The 22,872-nt window shown below is 39.8% G+C and overlaps 1 protein-coding gene across 1 annotated transcript in view; it reads left to right on the plus strand.

Moving 5' to 3' along the window:
• Positions 1-22,872, plus strand: part of PRKAR2A (protein kinase cAMP-dependent type II regulatory subunit alpha) — a 106,789-nt gene that overhangs the window by 739 nt on the left and 83,178 nt on the right. The window lies entirely within an intron of this gene.

Genomic DNA, 22,872 nt, shown 5'->3' on the forward strand with positions numbered 1-22,872 from the left:
CCTGGGAGAAAACGTGCGCGCCTTCGGCCCGCGTGGTGGCGCGGAGCCCACGTCGGCCTCGCTTCTGCTGGGGACCCTTCGCTCGGTTCGGTTCCGAAGACCAGGACGCGCACATCCACCGACTCGTCTTTAATAACCAGGACGGTAACTTTGTTTGGGAATCGTTCATTCCGTGGGAAGTTGTGGCGAAAACTTTAAGCATAGGCAAAAGTAGAGAGAGAGAAGGTGAACTGAACCCCTCCCTATGCCATCATCCGCATTCAACAGTTGATCCGGCACACATGTTTCATCTCTCCTTTTTTTCCTTTGCCTTGCTGAAGTATTTTAAAGCAGATGCCGATCAGTCATTTCACCTCTGCATAACTGGATTTCTTAAAATATTCTTAATATTTCTTAGAATTTCTTAAAATATATATATTTCAGCTTCGCTAAAGCGATTGGATCAAATTTGGTGAGGGTAAACAGTAACTTGTTTGACCCGTAGTTTTTCCTGTTTAGGGTGCAGGGAGAAAGACAAGTTAACACTTTCTACATCCGATTTAAGCAAGGTTGTCAAAAACCAGTTCCATTTTCCTTGGTTGCTTCAACATAGGCTTTGTCAATTTAACAATAGAATTATCCTACATTTGAACCTCCGAAATTTAACGAAGAAAACAGAGACGTAGTTAGAGGCTTAGTGTTATTAGAGTATGCTGGAAAAAAAAAACCAGAGTAGTTCTGAGTTGAATCCACATTCAGGTCACACCAGCAAGGAGTTAATTATTGGTCATTGCTCTTGGAATTTGTAAGCTTCAGCGTTGTGGACACCTTCCCATAGTTTATTTACTATTAAGAGTAGAAATGGTTCTTCAGTGTTTCTTTGACTTTTTACACGTTAAATTACGAGATTTCACCTTAAGCCTAGAACCAAATCGTTATTTCCCAAATCTCTTCCACAGATTTAATTTCTGGCCTAAGCCAATTGATTAAACCTATTTGATTTCAGATACACTTATCTTTAAAATGGGGACAGTGACAATGATCTCCCAGGGATAAATGCCTTTAAAAGTTTTATTTCGGGAGGGACTCCTACATTCGTTTCGCTGTCATAGCTATAAATCGCAAAGCTGTAACCTGCTTTGTAAAATTTTTATGTACACAGATTAGTATTTTAGAAATTAGTTCCAGATGAGTAAAATGGAGCTTATAGGTTTTGTGTTGTGTCCGTGTTCTTTGTCATCTTTAGTATCTTTTTCAAAATTGAGTTGATTTAAATCTTTGTAACCCTGTGCTTTATTTTATTGGCATGTAAATATTTGTTGTTTATATCTCTAATGTGGCTGTGCTACGTATAATTATAGAAATCAACACAAGGTGAACTTCTATTTGCAGATAATAGACTAAAAATACATTGCACACAGTGAGATACCACTTCACACCCATGAGGATGTCTATTAGCGAGAAACAAATTGCAAGTGTTGGTGAGAATGTAGAGAACTGGGAGCCTTTGTTCATTGCTGGTGGGAATGTAAAATGGTCTGGCTGCTGTGGAAAAACAGTTTGGTGGTTCCTCAAAAAGTTAAACATAGAATTACCATATGATCAAACAATTTCACTGCTATGTGTATATCCCAAAGAATTGAAAGCAGAGAGTCAAACATAGAGTTACATGCAGGTGTTCATTGCAGCATTATTCATAATAGCCAAAAGGTAGAAACAACCCGTATCCCGCTAGCAGATAATGGTTAAATTGTGGCATATACATTCTATGAAATAATTCATCCTTTAAAAGAAATGAAATTTCAATACATGCTACAACATGGATGAGCCACAAACACATTATGCTAGTGCAATATGCCAGACACCAAAACACAAATATTCTCTGATTCTGCTTATATGAGGTATCCAGAATAGGTAAATTCATAGAGATGGAAAGTAGGATAGAGGTTAACTGGAGTTGGTGATGAGATGTTACTGTTTAATGGGTATAGAGTTTCTGTTTGGGATGATAAAAAAGTTCTGAAATTGAATAGGAGTGATGGTTGCACAACACTGTGGATGTACTTAATGCCATGAGTTGTACACTTAAATGGTTAAAGTGGCAGGTTTTTTGTTAAGTATATTTTATCACAATTTTTAAAAAGACCAGAAAAGAAATACATTACATATCCAGTGATTAGGAACATTAGGGTAATAAGCCCACAGTACCTAAAATAAGAACTAGCATATGTAGAGTTGGATCTGTGTATAGCAAAGGAGATTTTCTTTAGTATGGCTAACCATCGGTTCAGTTTATAAAGTTGTATGCTATTTGAAACACAAAAAAGTTATTAGCTGTCATTGGTTTGTTCTAATAACAGTGTTTTGATGTCAGACAGCACACCAACTATGAAATATTGTAATGAGTATTTAACTCTTGGGAAAGCCTGAAGACTTCAGACTTACTAATAAGTTACTATAACGGCATCCTCGTGAGAACAATAAATTGACATCCAGACTGATTTACTCTGTACTTAACCATAAAACACTTACACTTGTGGGTCTCCCGGTGTGTATATTTACTTGGTTATATATATATATATATATATATACCCACACATATGTGTATATATATTCAAGTACTATGTTACCCATTTAGAGTATATAATTCAGTGGTTTTATTCACAAATATGTGCAGCCATCACCACAGTTTTAAAACAATCAATTTTCATCACTCCAAAAAGACTTCATACACTAGCCATCAATGCCAACACCTCCACTCCCCTCTAATGTGTTTTCTGTCTATGGATTTGCCTATTGTGGACATTTCATATAAACAGAATCATAGAGTATATGGTCTTTTGCTCCTGGCTTCTTTTGGTTAGCATGTTTTCAAAGTTCATCAATATTATAGCATATATTATTAATATGTTTCTTCTTTTTATTGCTGAATACTATTCTGTTGTATGGATATACCAGATTTTGTTTATCCAGTCATTAGTTGATGGGCATTTAGGTTGTTTTTACTTTTTAGCTATTATGAGTAATGTTGCTATGAATATTCATGTATACAAGTTTTCATGTGGACATGTTTTCATTTCTCTTTGGTATATATACCCGGGAATAGAATTGTTTGGCCATGTGGTTAACCTTAACCTCTGTGTTTAACCTTTTGAAGAATTGCCAGATTGTTTTCCAAAAGTGGCTACACCATTTCACATTCTAACCAACAGTGTGTTAAGGGTTCTAGGGGCACCTAGCTGGCTCAGTTAGTTAAGCATCTGACTCTTTTTTTTTTTTTTTTAAAGGATTTTATTTATTTATTTATTCATGAGAGACACAGAGAGAGGGGCAGAAACATAGGCAGAGGGAGAAGCAGACTCTGTGAGGAACCTGATGCAGGACTTGATCCCAGGACTCTGGGACCATGACCTGACTCGAAGGTAGACACTCAACTGCTGAGCCACCCAGGTGTCCCTGGTGGATTCTTTAGGACTTTTCCCTAGCATTTTTTACTGTACAGTGTATACCTCTTAACACAGGAGTTGGTGCAAACAACACTAGCAGAACTTTTTTGAAACTACTTAATAATAATATTCCTGAAGATTTTTAATAAATATCTCTGCATATCTGGATCTCTTAGCAGGATTTGGACACTGTTTGAACCACCCTCTCCTGAAGTTCCTCTCCCTCTTGGTATTTGTGTCTTCATTCCCCTGGCTCTCCATCCACTACTTGGCCTCTTCTCTGCCCTTTAAATGATAGTTCATGATCTCCAGAATTTAGTTTGTTACCATTTCTGCTTCAGTGAGCAACTCTCTTCCTGAGCATTTTTACTGCCTTGAACGAGGACTTTCATAATCAAAATTATAGCTTCAGTATTCTCTGCTGATACACATGCCTGTTCATGCTCATTTTGCTAGCTGGTCATCTCTCATTCATCTCTCAAAGTCCTATGCCTAAAATGGATGTAATTAATTTTTTGTTTCACTGCTGTTTCCTCTAATTTTTTAAGCAATAAACCTAGGAATCAGTCTTTCTCTGTCTCGCTCTCTCATTTTATTCTCTGGGCTCTCTTATCTTGTCCTTCCCCACTGTCCCTGTCTTGGGATTGACTTTTATTGCTTCTCAGCCATATGCAGCTGAGCATCTATAGGCCTCCCACTTATATCTCCTCCACCCCATCCATTCTCTACACAATCATCAGAATCACCTTTCTTCCACCACCCCCTTTTTTAAATTGTGGCAAAATATACATAATGTAAAATTTACCATTTTAACCTTATTTTTAAAAATATTTTATTTTTAAGTAATTTATTATTATTATTTTTATTATTTTTTAAAGTAATTTCTATACACAGTGAGGGGCTCAGACTTTACAACCCTGAGATGCATGCTCCACCAACTGAGCCAGCCAGGTGTCCCCCATTTTAACCATTTCAAGTATACAATTTACTGGCTTTTTTTTTTTTTTTTTAAGATTTTATTTATTCATTCATGAGAAACACAGGGAAAGAGAGAAGCAGAGACACAGCCAGAGGGAGGAGGATGTGTCATCCTCCTCCCTCTATACAGGGAGCCCTATGCGGGACTCAATCCCCGGTCTCCAGGATCACACCCTGGGCCAAAGGCGGTGCTAAACCTCTGAGCCACCTGGGCTGCCCCTTCAGTGGCATTTATAACCACTTTGTTTTCTTTCTTTTTAAAATTAAATCTAATTTTTTATTTAAATTCATATTGGCACCTGAGTGGTTCAGCGGTTGGGCATCTGCCTTTGGCTCAGGGCATGGTCCTGGTCCCGGGATCAAATCCCACATTGGGCTCCTTGTGAGGTCCCTGCTTCTCCCTCTTGCCTGTGTTTCTGCCTCTGTGTATCTCTCATGAATAAATAAAATCTTTTTTTTTTTTTAAAGAAGAAGCACTTTCTTTTTTTTTTTTTTTTAAAGATTTTATTTATTTATTCTTGAGAGATAGAAGGAGAGACAGAGCCAGAGACACAGGCAGAGACAGAGCCAGAGACACAGGCAGAGGGAGAAGCAGGCTCCATGCACCGGGAGCCCGATGTGGGATTCGATCCCGGGTCTCCAGGATCGCGCCCTGGGCCAAAGGCAGGCGCCAAACCGCTGCGCCACCCAGGGATCCCATGAATAAATAAAATCTTAAAGATAAATTCATTTGCCAGCACATCATTAGTTTCAGATATAGTTTTCAATAATTCATCAATTGTGTATAACACCTAGTGCTCATCATATCATGTGCCCTTCTGAATGCCAATCACCCAGTTATCCCATCCCCCCATCTTTTTTTCTTTTTTAAAGTAAGCTCTAGGCCCAACATGGGGCTTGAACTCACAACCACAAGATCAAGAGTCAATATGAATTTTGTGATCAGTTTTTTCATTTCTGTAAGAAAGCCTGTTTTCTTAATTTTATCATCAGAGTATTTGTGAACCTATACAACTAATTTGTATACAAACTACAACTAATTTTTGTGTGTTGATCTTATGCCCTGCAACCTGTGGATTATTTAAAGTAATCTGAATAGTTTTATTTGTTCCTTTTCAATCTGATTGCTTTTTATTTATCTTTCTTGCATAATTGCTGTGACTAGGACTTTCAGTACTATGCTGAATAGAGGTGACTCAAGTGGGCATCCTTGGGGCACCTGGATGGCTCAGTTGGTTAAATGTCTACTTGCGGCTCAGGTATTAATCCTGGGGTCCTGGGATGGAGCCTCATGTCTGGCTCCCTGCTCAGCAGGAAATCTGCTTCTCCCTTTCCCTCTCCCCTCACTTATGCGTGCATACTTGCCTGTGCCCACTCTCCTTCTCTCTCTCACAAATTAATAAAATCTTCAAAAAGAATAAAGTGTGTATCCTTGTCTTCTTCCTGATCTGGGGGGAAAGTTTTCAGTCATTTATTGTTGAGTAAGATGTTATTTGTGGGTTTTTTAAAAAATGCTCTTTACTATGTTGAGGAAATTCCCTTTTAAGAAATATTTTAAAAATTTTTATTTATTTGAGAGAGCAAGAGAGAGCAAGTGAGCACAAGCAGGGTGGAAAGAGGTAGAAGGAGAAGCAGATACTCCCCACTGAGTGGGGAGCCGGACATGAAGCTCCATCCTAGGACCCTGAGATCCTGAGCTGAAGGCACAGACTTAACTGATTGAGCCATCCACGTGCCCTGAGGAAATTCCCTTTAATTCCTGGTTGTTGAGTGATCTTATCATGAAAGGGTGTTGGATTTTGTCAGATGATTTTTGTGCATCAATTGAAATGATCATGTGACTTTTTCCCTTCATTCTTTTATTTATTTTTTTATTTTTTATTTTTTTTAATTTTATTTATTTATGATAGTCATACAGAGAGAAAGAGAGAGAGGCAGAGACACAGGCAGAGAGAGAAGCAGGCTCCATGCGCCGGGAGCCTGATGTGGGATTCGATCCCGGGTCTCCAGGATCGCGCCCTGGGCCAAAGGCAGGCGCCAAACCGCTGCGCCACCCAGGGATCCCTCCTTCATTCTTTTAATGTGGCATATTATACCAATTGATTTTTGCATGTTGAACCACTCTTGCATTCTCCTGATAAATCCCACTCAGTCATGGTGTAAGGTATAATCCTCTTAATATGTTGCTGGATATGGTTTGCTGGTATTTTGTTGTCATGAATTTTTGCTGCATTTTGTAAATCAAGTGAGTGTATATGTGTGTATATATATATTTATTTATAAAAGTTTTATATATTTATTCACGAGAGACACACAGAGGAAGAGACATAGGCAGAGGCAGAAGCAGAAGCAGGCTCCCTGTGAGGAGCCTGATGTGGGACTTGATCCCAGGATTCCGGGATCACACCCTGAGCCAAAGGCAGATGCTCAATCACTGAGCCACCCAGGTGCCCCTCAAGTGAATATATTATACTCATTTTCCTTTTGGGTTGTTTCCAGATGTTTGCTTGTATGAACTTTTTTATGTATGTGGGCTTTTAAAAAAACAATTGATTATTTTTGATTTTCTTCTTAAGATTTTATTTTTTTATTTGAGAGAGAAAGAGAGCAAGTGAGAGAGCACAAGTAGTGAGAGCTGCAGAGGGAGAGAGGGAAGTAGGCTCCTTGATGAGCAGGGTACCGGACCCAGAACCCAAGGGACCTAGAACCCGGGGATCATGATGTGAGTGGAAGGCAGACACTTAGCTGATTGATCCACCCAGGCACCCCAACAATTGATAATATATGAAAGTAGTTAATTTAGGGACACCTGGGTGGCTCAGCGGTTGGGTGGCTGCCTTTGTCTCAGGTCATGATCCTGGGATCTGGGATCGAGTGCTGCATCCAGTTCCTGCAAAGAGCCTGCTTCTTCCTCTGCCTATGTCTCTGCCTCCCTCTGTGTGTGTCTCTCATGAATAAATAAATAAATCTTTTTTTTAAAAGTCGTTAAAAAAAAAAGTCGTTAATTGAAGTATCTACAAGTGGTGACTTCAACCTCGATTCCTGGCTCAATGCTGATAGAAGTAATTTGTTCAGCAATCTCAGAACTGAGCAAGTCAGTGAGTTGCTTGTGAATTTTGTCTGAAAAAGATCCCAAGTCTTAGTACCTTCACCAAAAGGAGTTTGTTTGTTTTTGGGGGGATGGGTAGGGGTAGAGGCAGAGGGAAAGAGAAAATTTTAAGCAAGCTCTACACCCATTGTGGAGCCCAGCATGGGGCTTGATCTCACAACCCTGAGGTCATGACCTGAGTCCAAGTCAAGATTTGGACATAACCGACTGAGCCACCCAGGCACCTCAAGGGGTTTTCTAGGTAGTGGTTCTCAGAGTCTTGTTAGGCACCTGAACTAGTCCTTCCATTTTGAGATTCTTTTCCTTTACTTTTATGTTAAGGCCAGTTAGGGTAATTCTAGTTTGGTGAATTGCCACCTCTGGCTCCAGGCATGATTTTCTGTTATATTTAAGAGCCATGGATGCAGTTCAACTCCCTGACAGAATTTGTTCCTCGGAGAGAGCCAGTAGCAGTGAGTCAAGAGTGGGAGCTGGCACCCCAAGCTCCACTGCAGCTGTGACTATGTCTTCCTCAAAGAGTACACAAGGCTTTTTTAAAAATTTAGCTTATTCTCTTGGAATATATTTTTAGAAATAAAATTACTAGGTCAAAATGTACTTTTTTTGTTATTTAATAATATGACTATATAGTCATATACTTTTCAGAAGGATTGTGCTAATCAGTATACACAGTCACCAGCAACATATGTGAATACCAAATTTGTACATTTGAAAGCACAAGGTATTAAAATTCTTTAAAAAGTTCTAGTTTTGGGGGTACCCCTGGTGGCACAGCGGTTTAGTGCCGCCTACAGCCCGGGGTCTGATCCTGGAGACCCAGGATCGAGTCCCGCGTCAGGCTCCCTGCATGGAGCCTGCTTCTCCCTCTGCCTGTGTCTCTGCCTCTCAGTCTCTCTCTCTCTCTGAATAAATAAATAAAAAAAAAAAAACTTATTAAAAAAATAAAAAGTACTAGTTTTTGGAAATTTTCTCAATGTTTTAATTTCAATTTTATTCATTTTAGGAAGGTTGAACCTTTATCTAATGTCTGCTCACATTCAATGTAAGGTTGTATACATGAGATACTTATTTTGGTTGAGTTGATAAGAATTATTGACTCCTTGCCTTTGAAACGTGCAGGAGAGAGGAAAGCCAGAGTTTACTCCTCACACTCCACCTGGGGTGATCTTGGTATTATACCTGGAATACTAGTTGGATAATGCTGTTAATAAATATACTAGGTAAAGTAAAGCTGTCATTCCTCTGCTCACAGCACTTTTTTTTTTTAAAGAGGTTATTTATTTATTCATGAGGGACACAGAGAGCAGAGACACAGGCAGAGGGAGAGGCAGGCTCCCCACAGAGAGCCCTATGTGGGACTTGATCACAGGACCCTAGGATCACACTCTGAGCCGAAGGCAGATGCTCAACCACTGAGCCACCTAGGCGTCCCTCACATAACTTTTTTTTTTTTAAAGACTTTATTTATTAATTTGAGAGAGATCATGAGCAGAGGGAGAGAGAGAAACAGACTACCTGCTGAGCAGAGAGCCCAATGTGGGGCTCGATCCCAGGATCCTGGGATCATGACCTGAACTGAAGGCAGCTGTTTAACTAAGCCACCCAGGCACCCCTGCTCACAGCACTTCTAACACTACCTGGAGTTAGTGCAGACCACACTGGTTAAGAGCTCAGTCCCACAAGATGCCCCCCCCTACTTCAAAGGCTAATCCCAAATCCCTGGCCTCCTATACTTCCAACTGACCATCTGTAAATTGGAGGTTTCTATACCTGCCTCCTGGAGTTTGATAATTTGCTAGGATGGCTCACACAACTGAGGAAAGTGCTTTACTTACTGTTTTTATTTTATTATAAAGGATACAACTCAGGAACGACCAATGGAAGAGATGCATAGGGCAAGATAAGTTGAAAGGGCACAGAGCTTCTGTGCTCTCTCTGAGTGTACCACTCTCCCAGCACCTCAGTGTGTTCAACCTGGAAGCTCTGAACCCATTTATGTAGAGTTTTTCTGGAACTTCTGTTATGTAGACACAACTGATTAAATCATTGGTCATTGGTAAAGAGCTCAATTCCCAGCTCTTTTCCCCTCCAGGGAACTTTCAAAGGGCTGAAAGTTCCAATTACCTGATTAGTTTCTCTGGTAACCAGCTCCCCATCTCTATTAGCATAAGCTTAGGTATGGTCAAAAGGGGCTTATTATGAATAACAAGACAGTCCTTACAAGAAACTTCAAGGGTTTGGGCAGCCCCGGTGGCTCAGCGGTTTAGTGCCTGCCTTCAGCCCAGGGCGTGATCCTGGAGACCCAGGATCGAGTCCCATGTCATGGAGCCTGCTTCTCCCTCTGCCTGTGTCTCTGCCTTCTCTCTCTGTGTCTCTAGTGAATAAATAAATTAAGTTTTGGGGAAAAAAAAAAGAAATTTCAAGGGTTTTACGAACTCTGTGCCAGGAACCAGGGCCAAAGACCAAACATATATTTCTTATTATATCACAATATCACACTAAGAAATTTTAAAACCAGACTTTCTTCCTCCCCTTCCTCTCTTCTTCCCCTTCCTCTCCTCCTGTCCCCTCCCCTTCCTTTGCCTACTCTTCCTTCCCCTCCCCTTCCCTTTTTTTTAAAAAAAATTAAATTTTTAAATTTTATTAAGGGGATGACAGAGTTGGATCTATTGCATGAATTTGATAGGTTTGCAGGATGGCCAGGTAGAAATAGCCGTGATAATGACAGGCCTGGATCTGGGAGTCAGATCAAGGCTGGAAGGAAGATGTGGTATGGGAGTGGATGAGGCTATCCAGGTTGAAGAGAATAAGGCTATGGGCATGATCCTGGGGACCAATGACATTCTGGGTTTAAAAAGTATGGGTAAATGCCAAGATTTAAGACTTAGGGTGGGGATGAGAGTAATCTCTGACTCTTTTTTGCTCCCTCACTCTTTACATTCATCCTTTAGCAAGTTCTCTCTATGAAATATTGCCTCCAATTATTTACCTCCACTATTCTGGCTTTGATTCCATGTGTTTGATCAGACTGTTTAGTTTTTTCTTTCTCTTTTTGTAATTGAGATACAACACATAAAATTTACCTTTTTAAAGTGTACAATTCAGTGGTTTATAGTACATTCACAAAGTTGTGCCGTCATCACCACTGTATAATTCCAAAACATTTTCAATACCCCAAAAAGAACCCCTGTACCCATTTTATTTATTTATTTATTTATTTATTTATTTATTTATTTATTTATTAATTTTTATTTATTTATGATAGTCACACAGAGAGAGAGAGAGAGGCAGAGACACAGGCAGAGGGAGAAGCAGGCTCCATGCACCAGGAGCCTGACGTGGGATTCGATCCTGGGTCTCCAGGATCGCGCCCTGGGCCAAAGGCAAGCGCCAAACCGCTGCGCCACCCAGGGATCCCCCTGTACCCATTAAAAAAAATTTTTTTTTATTTATTCGAGAGAGAGAGAGAGAGAGAGAGAGGCAGAGACACAGACAGAAGGAGAAGCAGGCTCTGTGCAGAGAACCTGACGTGGGACTTGATCCCAGGACTCAAGGATCACGCCCTGGGCCAAAGGCAGGCGCTAAACCGCTGAGCCACCCAGGGATCCCCGCCCTTTTTTTTTTTTAATTATTTTTTTCCTGTACCCATTTTTGTCACACTTCATCCCTCCCTCCCTCTCTGGCAACCAGCAATCTATTTTCTGTATATGGAGTTTCTTATTCTGGACATTTCATATACACAGAATCACATGTGTTCTTTTGCTCCTGGTTTCTTTTACTTAGCATGATGTTTTCAAGGTTTATCCATATTGTACTATCAGTGCTTCATTCCCTTTTATGGCCAAGTGCTGTTCTATTATAGGAATATATTTGCTTCTGTTTATTCATCAAATTATTTATTTTGAGTTGCTTTAACTTTTTGACTGTGACAAATAATGCTACTGTGAACATTTGTGTTAAAATCTGTGTTAAAAAATTTTTGTTAAAATTTCACATTGACTTATTTCCTTCTCCAGTTTTATTGAGATTCCTTTGATATATAACATTGTATTACTTTAAAGTATACAATGTAATGATTTGATACGTGATGTATTTTTTTAAAAGATTATTTATTTATTCATAGACACACACATACACACAGAGAGGCAGAGACACAAGCAGAGAGAGAAGCAGGCACCATGCAGGGAGCATGACGTGGGACTAGGTCCAGGGTCTCCAGGATCACCTCCTAGGTTGCAGGTGGTGCTAAACCGTTGTGCCACCAGGGCTGCCCAATACATGATGTATTGTGAAATGATTACCACAGTAAGTTTAGTTTACATCTATCAATCATCTCATAGTTAAAAGTTTTTTTACTTATGATGAGAACTTTTGAGATTTACTCTTTTAGCAACTTTCAGATATATAGTATTGTAAACTGTTGTTACCATAATGTACATTACATACCCAAATTACATCACATAAAATTCTTAAAATCTTAAAAAAAAAAAAAAAAAAAAGCAAGTGAATGAAATCCACATATCTTCCATGGTCTACACAATCCTACAGGATTTGGATCCTATCTTTCTGCCTTCTCTCTCTAGCCCTTCCCCTCCTCACTTGCTAAGCTTATTTCTACACTAACCTTACTGTCTCCCCAAGTATTTGATGATTGCTGCTGGCCCTTCTGAATCTTTCTCCCCTGGCTTTGACCAGCTGGCTCCTCTTCTTTTAGGACTCAGCTTCAGAGAAGATTATCAGATTGTTCTGCTTAAGGTGGGTCTCTCTGTTGAGGTTCTATGGCACCTTGGGTGGTTACATTAGAGCTCTGGTATGATCTGGAATTCTCATTTGCCTTTTGTTGTTTTTCTTTCAGTAGTATAGATGCTCCTTGAGGATGGGAAGCTTTCTGTCTTCTTTGTCTCTAGTCCTTAGCTTACACCTGGCCCATCGTGGATACTTAAACTCTCGTTGAGTAAATGAGTGAGTGCGTGATGGGGAGCTGATTTTGGAGATTGATACAGAGTACGTGTGAGAGGGAGCACAGAGATGGGAGCTACAGAAGGGACTGGTCAGTCCGTGGTGTTGGAAGCAGTGAAGAGGTTGGCAGTGCCAAAGCTGGCGTTGAAGTGGTTGCATTCAGCTATAATTCTCAGGATGTTGTGTGCTGGTCTCAGCCTGGCATGGTGGTTAGACTGGCCCTATGCTTCTTTATTGCAATTGCAGGATACCCTTCAGCAATAACCATCAAGAAACTTTGAAAGAATAAAGGTTTAAGAAAAAAAAAAAGAATAAAGGTTTATTTATTTATAGGACCTGGAAATTACATAGCACACATGGAACTACAGAAAGAGAATGTTGTATAGGGTTGGGGGAGAGTGCGCAGCTCAAGCCAGGGAACAAGAGAACACAAAGACACAGGCCTGGGGTTCTACTTTTATTGGAGTTGAAGGTGGAGGCCTAGGGTGTGGGGAGGCTCGCTCTATAGGTGAATTTAAAATATAAGAGGGCAATTTAAAACATGGAAAGAGAAAAAAATAAGCAGCCCAAATAATCATTTATCAAAAATCAACCAAGATCTCTAAAACAAAGGAGCCTCAGTGAGGGGAGGCAGCCTGGCTCTTTATCTAATCAAGTGACTAGCAATGTGTTTATTCAAGATAGCCCTCTTTAAAGTAGATGCCTTTTTGAAATGAATGCCTCCGTAATCACTTGCATTACAAAAAAGAAAAAAAAAACTGCTTAGACTCCATTTACACTGGATACAGGCCCCAGTGGGATTGTGGTGAAGGAGGTCAGGAGGCAGTAGGGTAGGAAAAGTGTGTGTGAGGGAGGGTGGCTGTATAGGATATGAATAAGGAATGGGGACTACATTTTGAAGAAGAGAGGACCTAGTGATAGATTGAAGGAGAGGTGGGTGTGAGGAAGAGTTTTTGTTAAGATACAGTCACCCTTAGCATGGGCCCATGAGGGAGGAAGAGAAACCAGAGGAGAGGTAGCAGCTAATGCAGCAAGGCCCTAAGGCTGGGTGGGTTAGAACAGGGAAAAAGTGGGGATACCTCATATTCAGAGAGTGGAAAGGAGTGTTATTTGCCTTCCCTGTTATTTAATTTAAAGGATAATTTAAGGTTTCACTTCAAGGCCTTGTCTTTTATGAGTTGAATCTCAGAGGTAAATGTTTAAGCTAAGGGAAAATAACCCTCTTTGAAGTGGGTTATTGATTCTTCTAGCTTATCTGTCTGTTGGCTACTTTGAATGCCATGGATCCATGAGAAAGAAACAAATGCATTTGTTTAAAGGTTTTTATAACACAGACCTTTCTGGGGAAGGGTTCTTTTTAAAAAAATTAACTTCTTAGGGTGCCTGGTGACTTGGTTGGGCATCTGCCTGTGGCTTGGGTAATAATCTGGGGTCCTGATAAAGCCTCCCATTGGGCTTCCTGCTCAGTAGGAAGTCTGCTTCTCCCTCTTCCCCTCTCCCCAGCTTGTGCTTTCTTTCTCTCTCTCAAATAAATAAATAAAATCTTTAAAAAACTCAACTTCTTTTTATAAAATCTTTTATCTAGAAATTAATGAAAAGGCAGCTTATTGGAACCTCTTGCAAGTCTCAAAACTTCCCTATCTGATAAGAGATGATGAGCTATTTCTGGATGACTGTTTGTTGTAATTTTCCATTTGTTTCTCTTATAAACTTACTGCTGAAAAAAAATGAAAGAAAACAAGAGGTCACTATTATGATGAAAATATTTGGGAAGCAATTATGATAATGAGGGAATCACTAACTTTTACATTTCTAGAAATAGCCAGGGGGCGCCTGGGTGGTGTATTGGATTAAGCATCCAACTCTTGGTTTCAGCTCAGGTCATGATCTCAGTCAGGGTCATGAGATGGAGCCTTGCATCAGCTCCACACTCAGTGTGAGTCTGCTTGAGATTCTCTCTCCCTGTCCCCCTGCCTCTCCTGTCCTGCTGTCTCTCTCTAAAATAATAAATAAATAAATAAATAAATAAATAAATAAATAAATAAATACATAAATAAATACATAAATAAATACATAAATAAATACATAAATAAATACATAAATAAAAAGAAAGAAAGAAGAAAAGGAAAGAAAGGGAAGGGAAGGGAAGAAGGAAGGAAGGGAAGAAGGAAGGAAGGAAGGAAGGAAGGAAAAAGAAAAGAAAAAAAAAGAAAAGAAAAGAAGATGAAAGAAAAGAAAAGGAAAAGAAAAGAAAGAAAAGAGCCAGATACTCAAAATCAACAATTAAGTGATTGAATTATCCTTGGATTAGTTTTTTTAGTGGGGATAACTTGAGAGTGCTGAAGATTGCCTGATTTTTTTCCAGCTTTGCTTCTGATACTTACTATTAAAATATTTTCAATTTTATTTTATTTTTTAAAGATTTTTATTTATTTATTCATGATAGACACAGAGAGAGAGAGGCAGAGACACAGGCAGAGGAAGAAGCAGGCTCCATGCCAGGAGCCCAACGCGGGACTCGACTTCGGGACTCCAGGATCGCTCCTTGGGCCAAAGGCAGGCACTAAACCGCTGAGCCACCCAGGGATCCCCTCATTTTTCCTATTAAATGTAAAATTTAGTTTATGATTCTTTGGAGTTAAAAAAGTGGGAGTGAGACACTTGGGTAGCTCAGTTGAGCGTCTGCCTTTGGCTCAGGTCATGATCCTAGGGTCCTGGAGTTGAGCCCTATGTCTGGCTCCCAGCTCAGTGGGGAGTGCCCCCCCCCACCCGGCTCATGCTCTCACTTTTTCTCAAATAAATAAATAAAATCTTTAAAAATAAAAAAGCAGGAGTGTTTGGAACCTGGTAACTAAAACTTTTAGCTTGTATAATTTATTTTCCATTTGAGATTCTGCTTAAATGAATTTAAGATCTAAAAATAGATGGCTTGAGTTTTTCTCAATGCATAATTTTTTTTTTTTAAATAGTGTGTAGTCTAGTAGACGAGTGATATCTGAAATGCTAATAAGTGAGAATAGGATTTAGTGCTCCTAAAATGAGTGAACATCAGTGGTCTTAGATGCATTTTTTTATGTTTGTCTTTAGTTTTGTAAGTTGGTTAGGGAATTTTTGTTTGTTTGTTTTTTGGAATTTTGTTTTTGTTGCATAATAATGTGTCTGGCCTTTGTGCCTTCCACAATTCTTACAATTTCCCAAGCAATAGGGGTGTCTTTCTTATTCATAAAAAAAAAATAAAAATAAAAAATAAACCAGTGGCTGGAGAATTACTGTTCAGTTTTCAATGTTATAGTTAAGTACTTTTGTTTTTTGAGACATCCAATATTTTTTTTTAATTTTTATTTATTTATGTATTATAGTCACAGAGAGAGAGAGAGAGAGAGAGGCAGAGACACAGGCAGAGGGAGAAGCAGGCTCCATGCACCGGGAGCCCGATGTGGGATTCGATCCCGGGTCTCCAGGATCGCGCCCTGGGCCAAAGGCAGGCGCTAAACCGCTGCGCCACCCAGGGATCCCGACATCCAATATTTTTAAAGAAAAGTAAAATTATGTTTAGAGGAGGATTTGTTTCATACAGTAAATAGACATACTTTTGCCATGTTCTTTTTTTTTTTAAGATTTTATTTATTTAGGGATCCCTGGGTGGCGCAGCGGTTTGGCGCCTGCCTTTGGCCCAGGGCACGATCCTGGAGACCCGGGATCGAATCCCACGTCGGGCTCCTGGTGCATGGAGCCTGCTTCTCCCTCTGCCTGTGTCTCTGCCTCTCTCTATCTCTCTCTGTGACTATCATAAATAAATAAAAATTAAAAAAAAAAAGATTTTATTTATTTATTCAGGAAAGACACACACACACACACACACGAGAGAGAGAGAGAGAGAGAGAGAGAGAGAGAGGTAGAGACACAGGCAGAGGAAGAAGCAGGCTCCATGCAGGGAGCCCAACGTGGGACTCGATCCTGGGTCTCCGGGATCACGCCCTGAGCTGAAGGCGGCACTAAACCCTCTGAGCCACCCAGGCTGCCCGTTTTTGCCATGTACTTGATGGCTCTTTTGGAAAAGATTATTGAGATTTTTTTTGTTTGGTGACTCCATGATTATTAAGAAGGAGATGATTTGTCTTGCCATTACCTGGCCAATGCTCAAATAATGGATCTTTCAACTGCCAAAAGAGTAGCTCCATCTGTTTAGTGATGTTAAGGGGTTTTTTCCCTAGCGATCACTAGATAGCCCTTGGAGTATAGTTAAATTTAATGCATAAAAAGTTATTATTTTTTTATTTTAGAGGAAGAGAGAGCTTGAGTGAGAGGGAGGGGCAGAGGGAGAGGAACAAAGAGAGAATCTTAAGCAGCCTCCATGCCCAGTGTGGAGCCTGACCAACGATCCAATCTTATAGCCCTGAGATCATAACCTGAGCCAAAATCAAGAGGTGGATGGTTAACCATCTGAGCCACCCAGGCTCCTCAATGCATAATTTTTTTTTTTTAAATAGTGTGTAGTCTAGTAGACGAGTGATATCTGAAATGCTAATAAGTGAGAATAGGATTTAGTGCTCCTAAAATGAGTGAACATCAGTGGTCTTAGATGCATTTTTTTATGTTTGTCTTTAGTTTTGTAAGTTGGTTAGGGAATTTTTGTTTGTTTGTTTTTTGGAATTTTGTTTTTGTTGCATAATAATGTGTCTGGCCTTTGTGCCTTCCACAATTCTTACAATTTCCCAAGCAATAGGGGTGTCTTTCTTATTCATGAGTCCTTTGAATCACACCTGAGTTAATGTTAATGAGATAATTCAGAATGGTCCCTGGTCACCAGAAAGACCAACTATATAATTAGAGGATTGGGATTTTGAGCCAGTCTGACTTCTGGGGAAACGTGGAGCTGAAATGGAAAACTCTGTTTAGGACCCTTCCAGACCTTAGCCTTTGTGTTTTGTGTCCTGTATTATAAAATTGTAAGTATCATGTTTCCAGGGGTTCTGTGAGTTGTTCTAGCAAATCAAACCTGAGGAGTTGTGGGAACCTCTGAATCTATAGCCAGTTGGTCAGAAATGTGGATGGCCTGGGGACTCGCAAAGTATAGCTGGCATCTGAAGTAAAGACAGTCATGTTTGACTGTGGACTATGATGCTATTTGGGTGGTTAGCATCAAAGTTATAGTGAATTTCACCAGTTGGTGTCAGGATGGTTTTATATTCCTATTATAATTCTACTTAAATTGGTGGCCAGATGTGAGTGGGTGAGAGTATATACATCAGAAAAGGGACTTCGCTGTTAGTCTTTTCCAGTCTGGATAACAGGAAATAATTCATTCAATCCATTTATATTTAGTGTCTCTGTGTGCCAAAGTCTGTGCTAGACAAAACGTGGTAGGAAAGTATCTCTACTCCTTAGGAGATTTTAGGGTGATGTCCTAGATACATGTGGAATTTTTGTGTGCTATGATAGAGAAGGAGTGCTCAGCCCCTGTAATGGAGCTGTCTTTTTTGCATCTTGGATGATAGGACTGGGTTAGAGATGGATCTGCTTTAGTCAGGGGGTACTTTAGGAGCAGAGAGATGTCACATGTACTAGTGTACATGGGGGCAGGTGTTGTGGGTGGCAATGGTTATTTCAGAATAAGTGACTGTGTTTAGTGGCTGGATGTATGTGTTAGGGCAGTGTTTTATAAACATTGTGTAAGTGAACCATCTGTATCAAAATCACCCTGCCCACTGGTTCCCCTCTCTTCACACAGAAATGCTGGTTTTCTTTTTTAGTTTTTTTTTTTTTATGTTGGTAAGTGTTAATTATTGACAGTAGTAAGAATACTGTAATAAACCCATCTACTCATCACCCAACTTCATGGTATTGATACCATGGCAACCAGCTCTGATTTATAGTGTTTGCCAGTTTCCTTTGGGAATATTCACCCATGTGTTTACCTTGCTAATTTCAAGCTACCAACACAATTTCATTGAACAGGAAGTTGGGTTCTTAGAATCAGTTCTGATCCGGTGCAAGCTTGTGTCAGCTCATGATTCATTTGCACTCAGACCACCTTCCCCCAGATTATTAAGTAAAATTCTAAAAAAAAATATATAAAATAAATAAAATTCTGGAGATAATTTTACCATAAATATTTAAGCTTATATTTGTGAGGACTAGTTTAAAAAAATATATCTACAAAACTTTTATTACATCTAAAATAATGAAAAATAATTCCATAGTATTAAATATTCAATCTGTCTTCAAACTTCACACATCTCCAAATGAGGTCCATAGGTTACATTTGGCTGTTTTAAAAGATTTTATTAATTTATTCATGAGAAACATAGAGACAGAGAGGGAGAAACACACGCAGAGGGAGAAGCAGGCTCCATGCAGGGAGCCCAACGTGGGACTCGGATCCCGGATTTCCAGGATCATGCCCTGGGCCGAAGGTGGCGCTAAATCGCTGAGCCACCCAGGCTGCCCTGTTTTATCTCTTAAGTGTATTTTTTTTTTAATAATTTTTATTTATTTATGATAGCCACAGAGAGAGAGAGAGAGGCAGAGACACAGGCAGAGGGAGAAGCAGGCTCCATGCACCGGGAGCCCGATGTGGGACTCGATCCCGGGTCTCCAGAATCGCGCCTTGGGCCAAAGGCAGGCGCCAAACCGCTGCGCCACCCAGGGATCCCCTTAAGTGTATTTAAACTATAAGATTTCTCTCTCTCTCTACTCCCCCATTCTTTCTCTTTTCCTTTTGAAGTTAATTTGTACAAGAAAGTTTATTTTGTAGATTTTTTTCACAGCCTGAAGTTTGCATTTCCATGATGTTTGCTTCAGAGTTTCTCTCATTTTTTCTCTAAATTCATGATTAGCACTACAGCAGTGGTTACTAAAATGAGGTTCCAGGATCATCAACATCGGCCTCAGCTGGAAAACTTGTTAGAAACAGATTCTTAAAAAAAGAAAAAAAAGAAAAAAAAAAAGAAACATATTCTTAGTCTTGCTCCGGGCCTATTGAAACAGAAACTCTGAGGCTGGGGCCCTGCAGTCTGTATTTTTAAAAAATAATTTATTTAATATAGAGAGAGAACACAGAGGGGAAGTGGGGCAGAGGAGAGGGAGAAGTGGACTCCACTGAGCAGTGAGCCCAACTGGGAGCTCGATCCTAGGACCCTGGGATCATGACCTGAGCTGAAGGCAGATGCTTAACCAACTGAGCCACCAGGCACCCCTGCAATCTGTATTTTAACCAGTCCTCCTGATGATTCTGATGGACCCTGAAGTTTGAGAACCTTTGCTGTGTGGGCTTGATCAGATTCAGGTTTGTCCCTCACTTGCTATCCCCACCACCTCCACCAACTATTTCATAACTTTTGATGTATCTTCCATTAGAAGGCACATAGAACTAACTGGTCTCTGATTTATGATGTTGATGATCATGTTGATTGTTGTCAGCATATATTCATTAGTTCACCAAGGTTTCACAGGGCATTAATTCTGTCATTCTTTCTTCATTACATACTGAAATGCTTCTGTAAATAAAAACTTCCTCTTTTTAACTCTTAGGTTACCCTGCAGAATAGTTTGTTCAGGAAGGATAGGGTAAATGCTTGAGTCTTTCCTTTCATTTACTTGTTTTCAGAATAATAAGTTGATTTTCTAGTATCCTCCAAAGATGACCAATTAAGTCTTTAAAAAGATACCTTTTTTTAAGGTATACTTTTTTAAAAAGTATCTTTAAAAAGATACTTTAAAAAGATAAAATTAAGGATTTAATTGTATTTGTTGATTTAGTCCATTGCCATTTGTTCTTATTTGATTCTCATATTATTCCATCTTTTTTTTTTTAAGATTTTATTTATTTATTCATGAGAGATACAGAGAGAGAGAGAGGCAGAGAGATAGGCAGAGGGAGAAGCAGGCTCCATGCAGGGAACCCGATGTGGGACTCGATCCCATGACTCCAGGACCATGACCTGAACTAAAGGCAGATGCTCAACCACTGAGCCACCCAGGCACACCCCCCCCTTTTTTTTTTATTCAGACACACACACACACACAGAGGCAGAGACACAGGCAGAGGGAGAAGTAGGCTCCATGCAGGAAGCCTGATGTGGGACTCGATCCCGGGTCTCCAGGATCACACCCCGGGCTGCAGGTGGCGCTAAACCGCTGCGCCACTAGGGCTGCCCTTATTATTCCATCTTTGTGTAATGGGAACCTCTTTAAGTTTCCCTAATTTGTTTTGATTTGGTCTTAGTAGTATCTTTTTTTTTTTTTTAAAGATTTTATTTATTTATTCATGATAGTCACAGAGAGAGAGAGAGAGGCAGACACAGGCAGAGGCAGGCTCCATGCAGGGAGCCCGACGTGGGATTCGATCCCGGGTCTCCAGGATTGCACCCTGGGCCAAAGGCAGGCGCTAAACTGCTGCACCACCCAGGGATCCCAGTCTTAGTAGTATCTTATAGCATTCTTGATTTTTAGTAGATTTTCCAGTATTGTTACATGTTTAGCTCCAAACCAGGAATCAGCATTTCTTCAAGGAGCCCTGCTTCCCTTTAGCCAAAAATGGTGGAGACCATAATCTGGATGGTAGGGGTGCTCATTGCTACTGGGGTTAGTCATATTTCCAACTCAAATTGAGGACTGTACTGCTTTTATTTAACCTAATGTATGTCCTTTCTCTAATGCCAGAAAATTGCTATTGTTCAATAACATAATTACTCATTTTCTTTATCTCATAATGCGTGTAACAATCTCAGAATCATGAGACTAGCAGTATGATGTTTGAAAACTGTTTAAGATTTTCTTAAGTTATTATCTTTAGGATAATACCTCACTAGGATTTCCAGTTAAAGTCTCTTGGAACAGTTATTTTATATGGTTCTCCTCTCAATTCAATATACAATAATTTGAATTATGTTTGAGGGATTATTTTTTTAAATTACTTTTATAACAATATAAGATATTTACACAGTTCAAAGTTAAATCTCCAAAATAAGGTAAATTAGGAGAAGTCTGGCTTCTATCCTTAAAGCCTCCACTTGATTCCCTCCCTCCCTTGTAGCAATGGTTTTCAGCTTTGAGAGCTTTTTTTTTAAGATTTTATTTATTTATTTGTGAGAGAGCGAGAGCCAGAAAGATCATAGAAGGAGAGGAAGAGGGAGAAGAAGAGGAGGAAGAAGCAGATTATGGAACAGGGAGCCCAGCACAGGACTTGATCCTAGGACTTCAGGGTCATGACCAGAACCAAAGTCAGACGCTTAACCAACTGAGCCGTCCAGGTACCCCAGCCTTGGGAGCTTAAAAAAACAAAAACAAAAACAAAAACCGATGCTCAGATTCCATATCCAAGCAATTAATGAATAATTTTGGGGGGGGGGAGTTAAAGGAGAATGAGACCCAAGTATCAGTAATTTTTACAAGATTCCAGGTGATTCTCATGGATAGCTAAAGTTAAGAACAACTGATGTTCAATTTTTTTGATAATATATTGTTGCATTAAAATGTATGTGCACACATGTACAGATAGAATACATCTATTTTGGTTCCTCCCTTTATCCCTCCGACCATCCTTCCTTCTTCCCTCTTTCATTTCTCTTTTCCTTTCCTTTGTTTTGCTTTCCTTTCCTTTTTTTTTTCCTTTCCTTTTTTGAGTATAGTTGTAACAATGTATAGTATAGTATGTAACAATGTTACATTCATTTCAGATGTAACAATGATTCCACAAGTTTACATATTATGCTATGCTCACAAGTGTAGCTCCCATTTGTCCCCATACAGTGCTATTACAGTATCATTGACTATATTCCCTATGGTATGCCTTTTATTCCCATGACTTACATTCCATAACTGGAAGCCTCTATCTCTCACTTCCCTTCACTTATTTTGCCCATCTCTTCACTCCTCTTGCCTCTGGAAACCATCAGTTTGTTCTCTGTATCTATAGGTCTGGTTTTGCTTTTTGGTGTTTTTTTATTCATTTGTTTTTTAAAATTTCACATTGAATTCATATGGTATTTGTCTTTTTCAGTCTGACTTATTTTGCTTAGCATAGTATTGTCTAGGTCCATCCATATTGGCACATGACGAAATCTCATCCTTCTTATGTCTGCATAATATTCCAATGTATAGATTTATACACCCCCCACACACACATTTTCATTATCCATTCATCTATTAATGGACACTGAGGTTGCTTTATTTTTTTTTAATTTTTATTTATTTATGTATGATAGTCACAGAGAGAGAGAGAGAGGCAGAGACACAGGCAGAGGGAGAAGCAGACTCCATGCACCGGGAGCCTGATGTGGGATTCGATCCCGGGTCTCCAGGATCGCGCCCTGGGCCAAAGGCAAGCGCCAAACCACTGCGCCACCCAGGGACCCGATGTGGGATTTGATCCCGGGTCTCCAGGATCGCACCCTGGGC

Source organism: Vulpes vulpes, chromosome 9 (genome assembly GCF_048418805.1).
Source record: "Vulpes vulpes isolate BD-2025 chromosome 9, VulVul3, whole genome shotgun sequence".
Lineage (NCBI taxonomy): Eukaryota > Metazoa > Chordata > Mammalia > Carnivora > Canidae > Vulpes > Vulpes vulpes.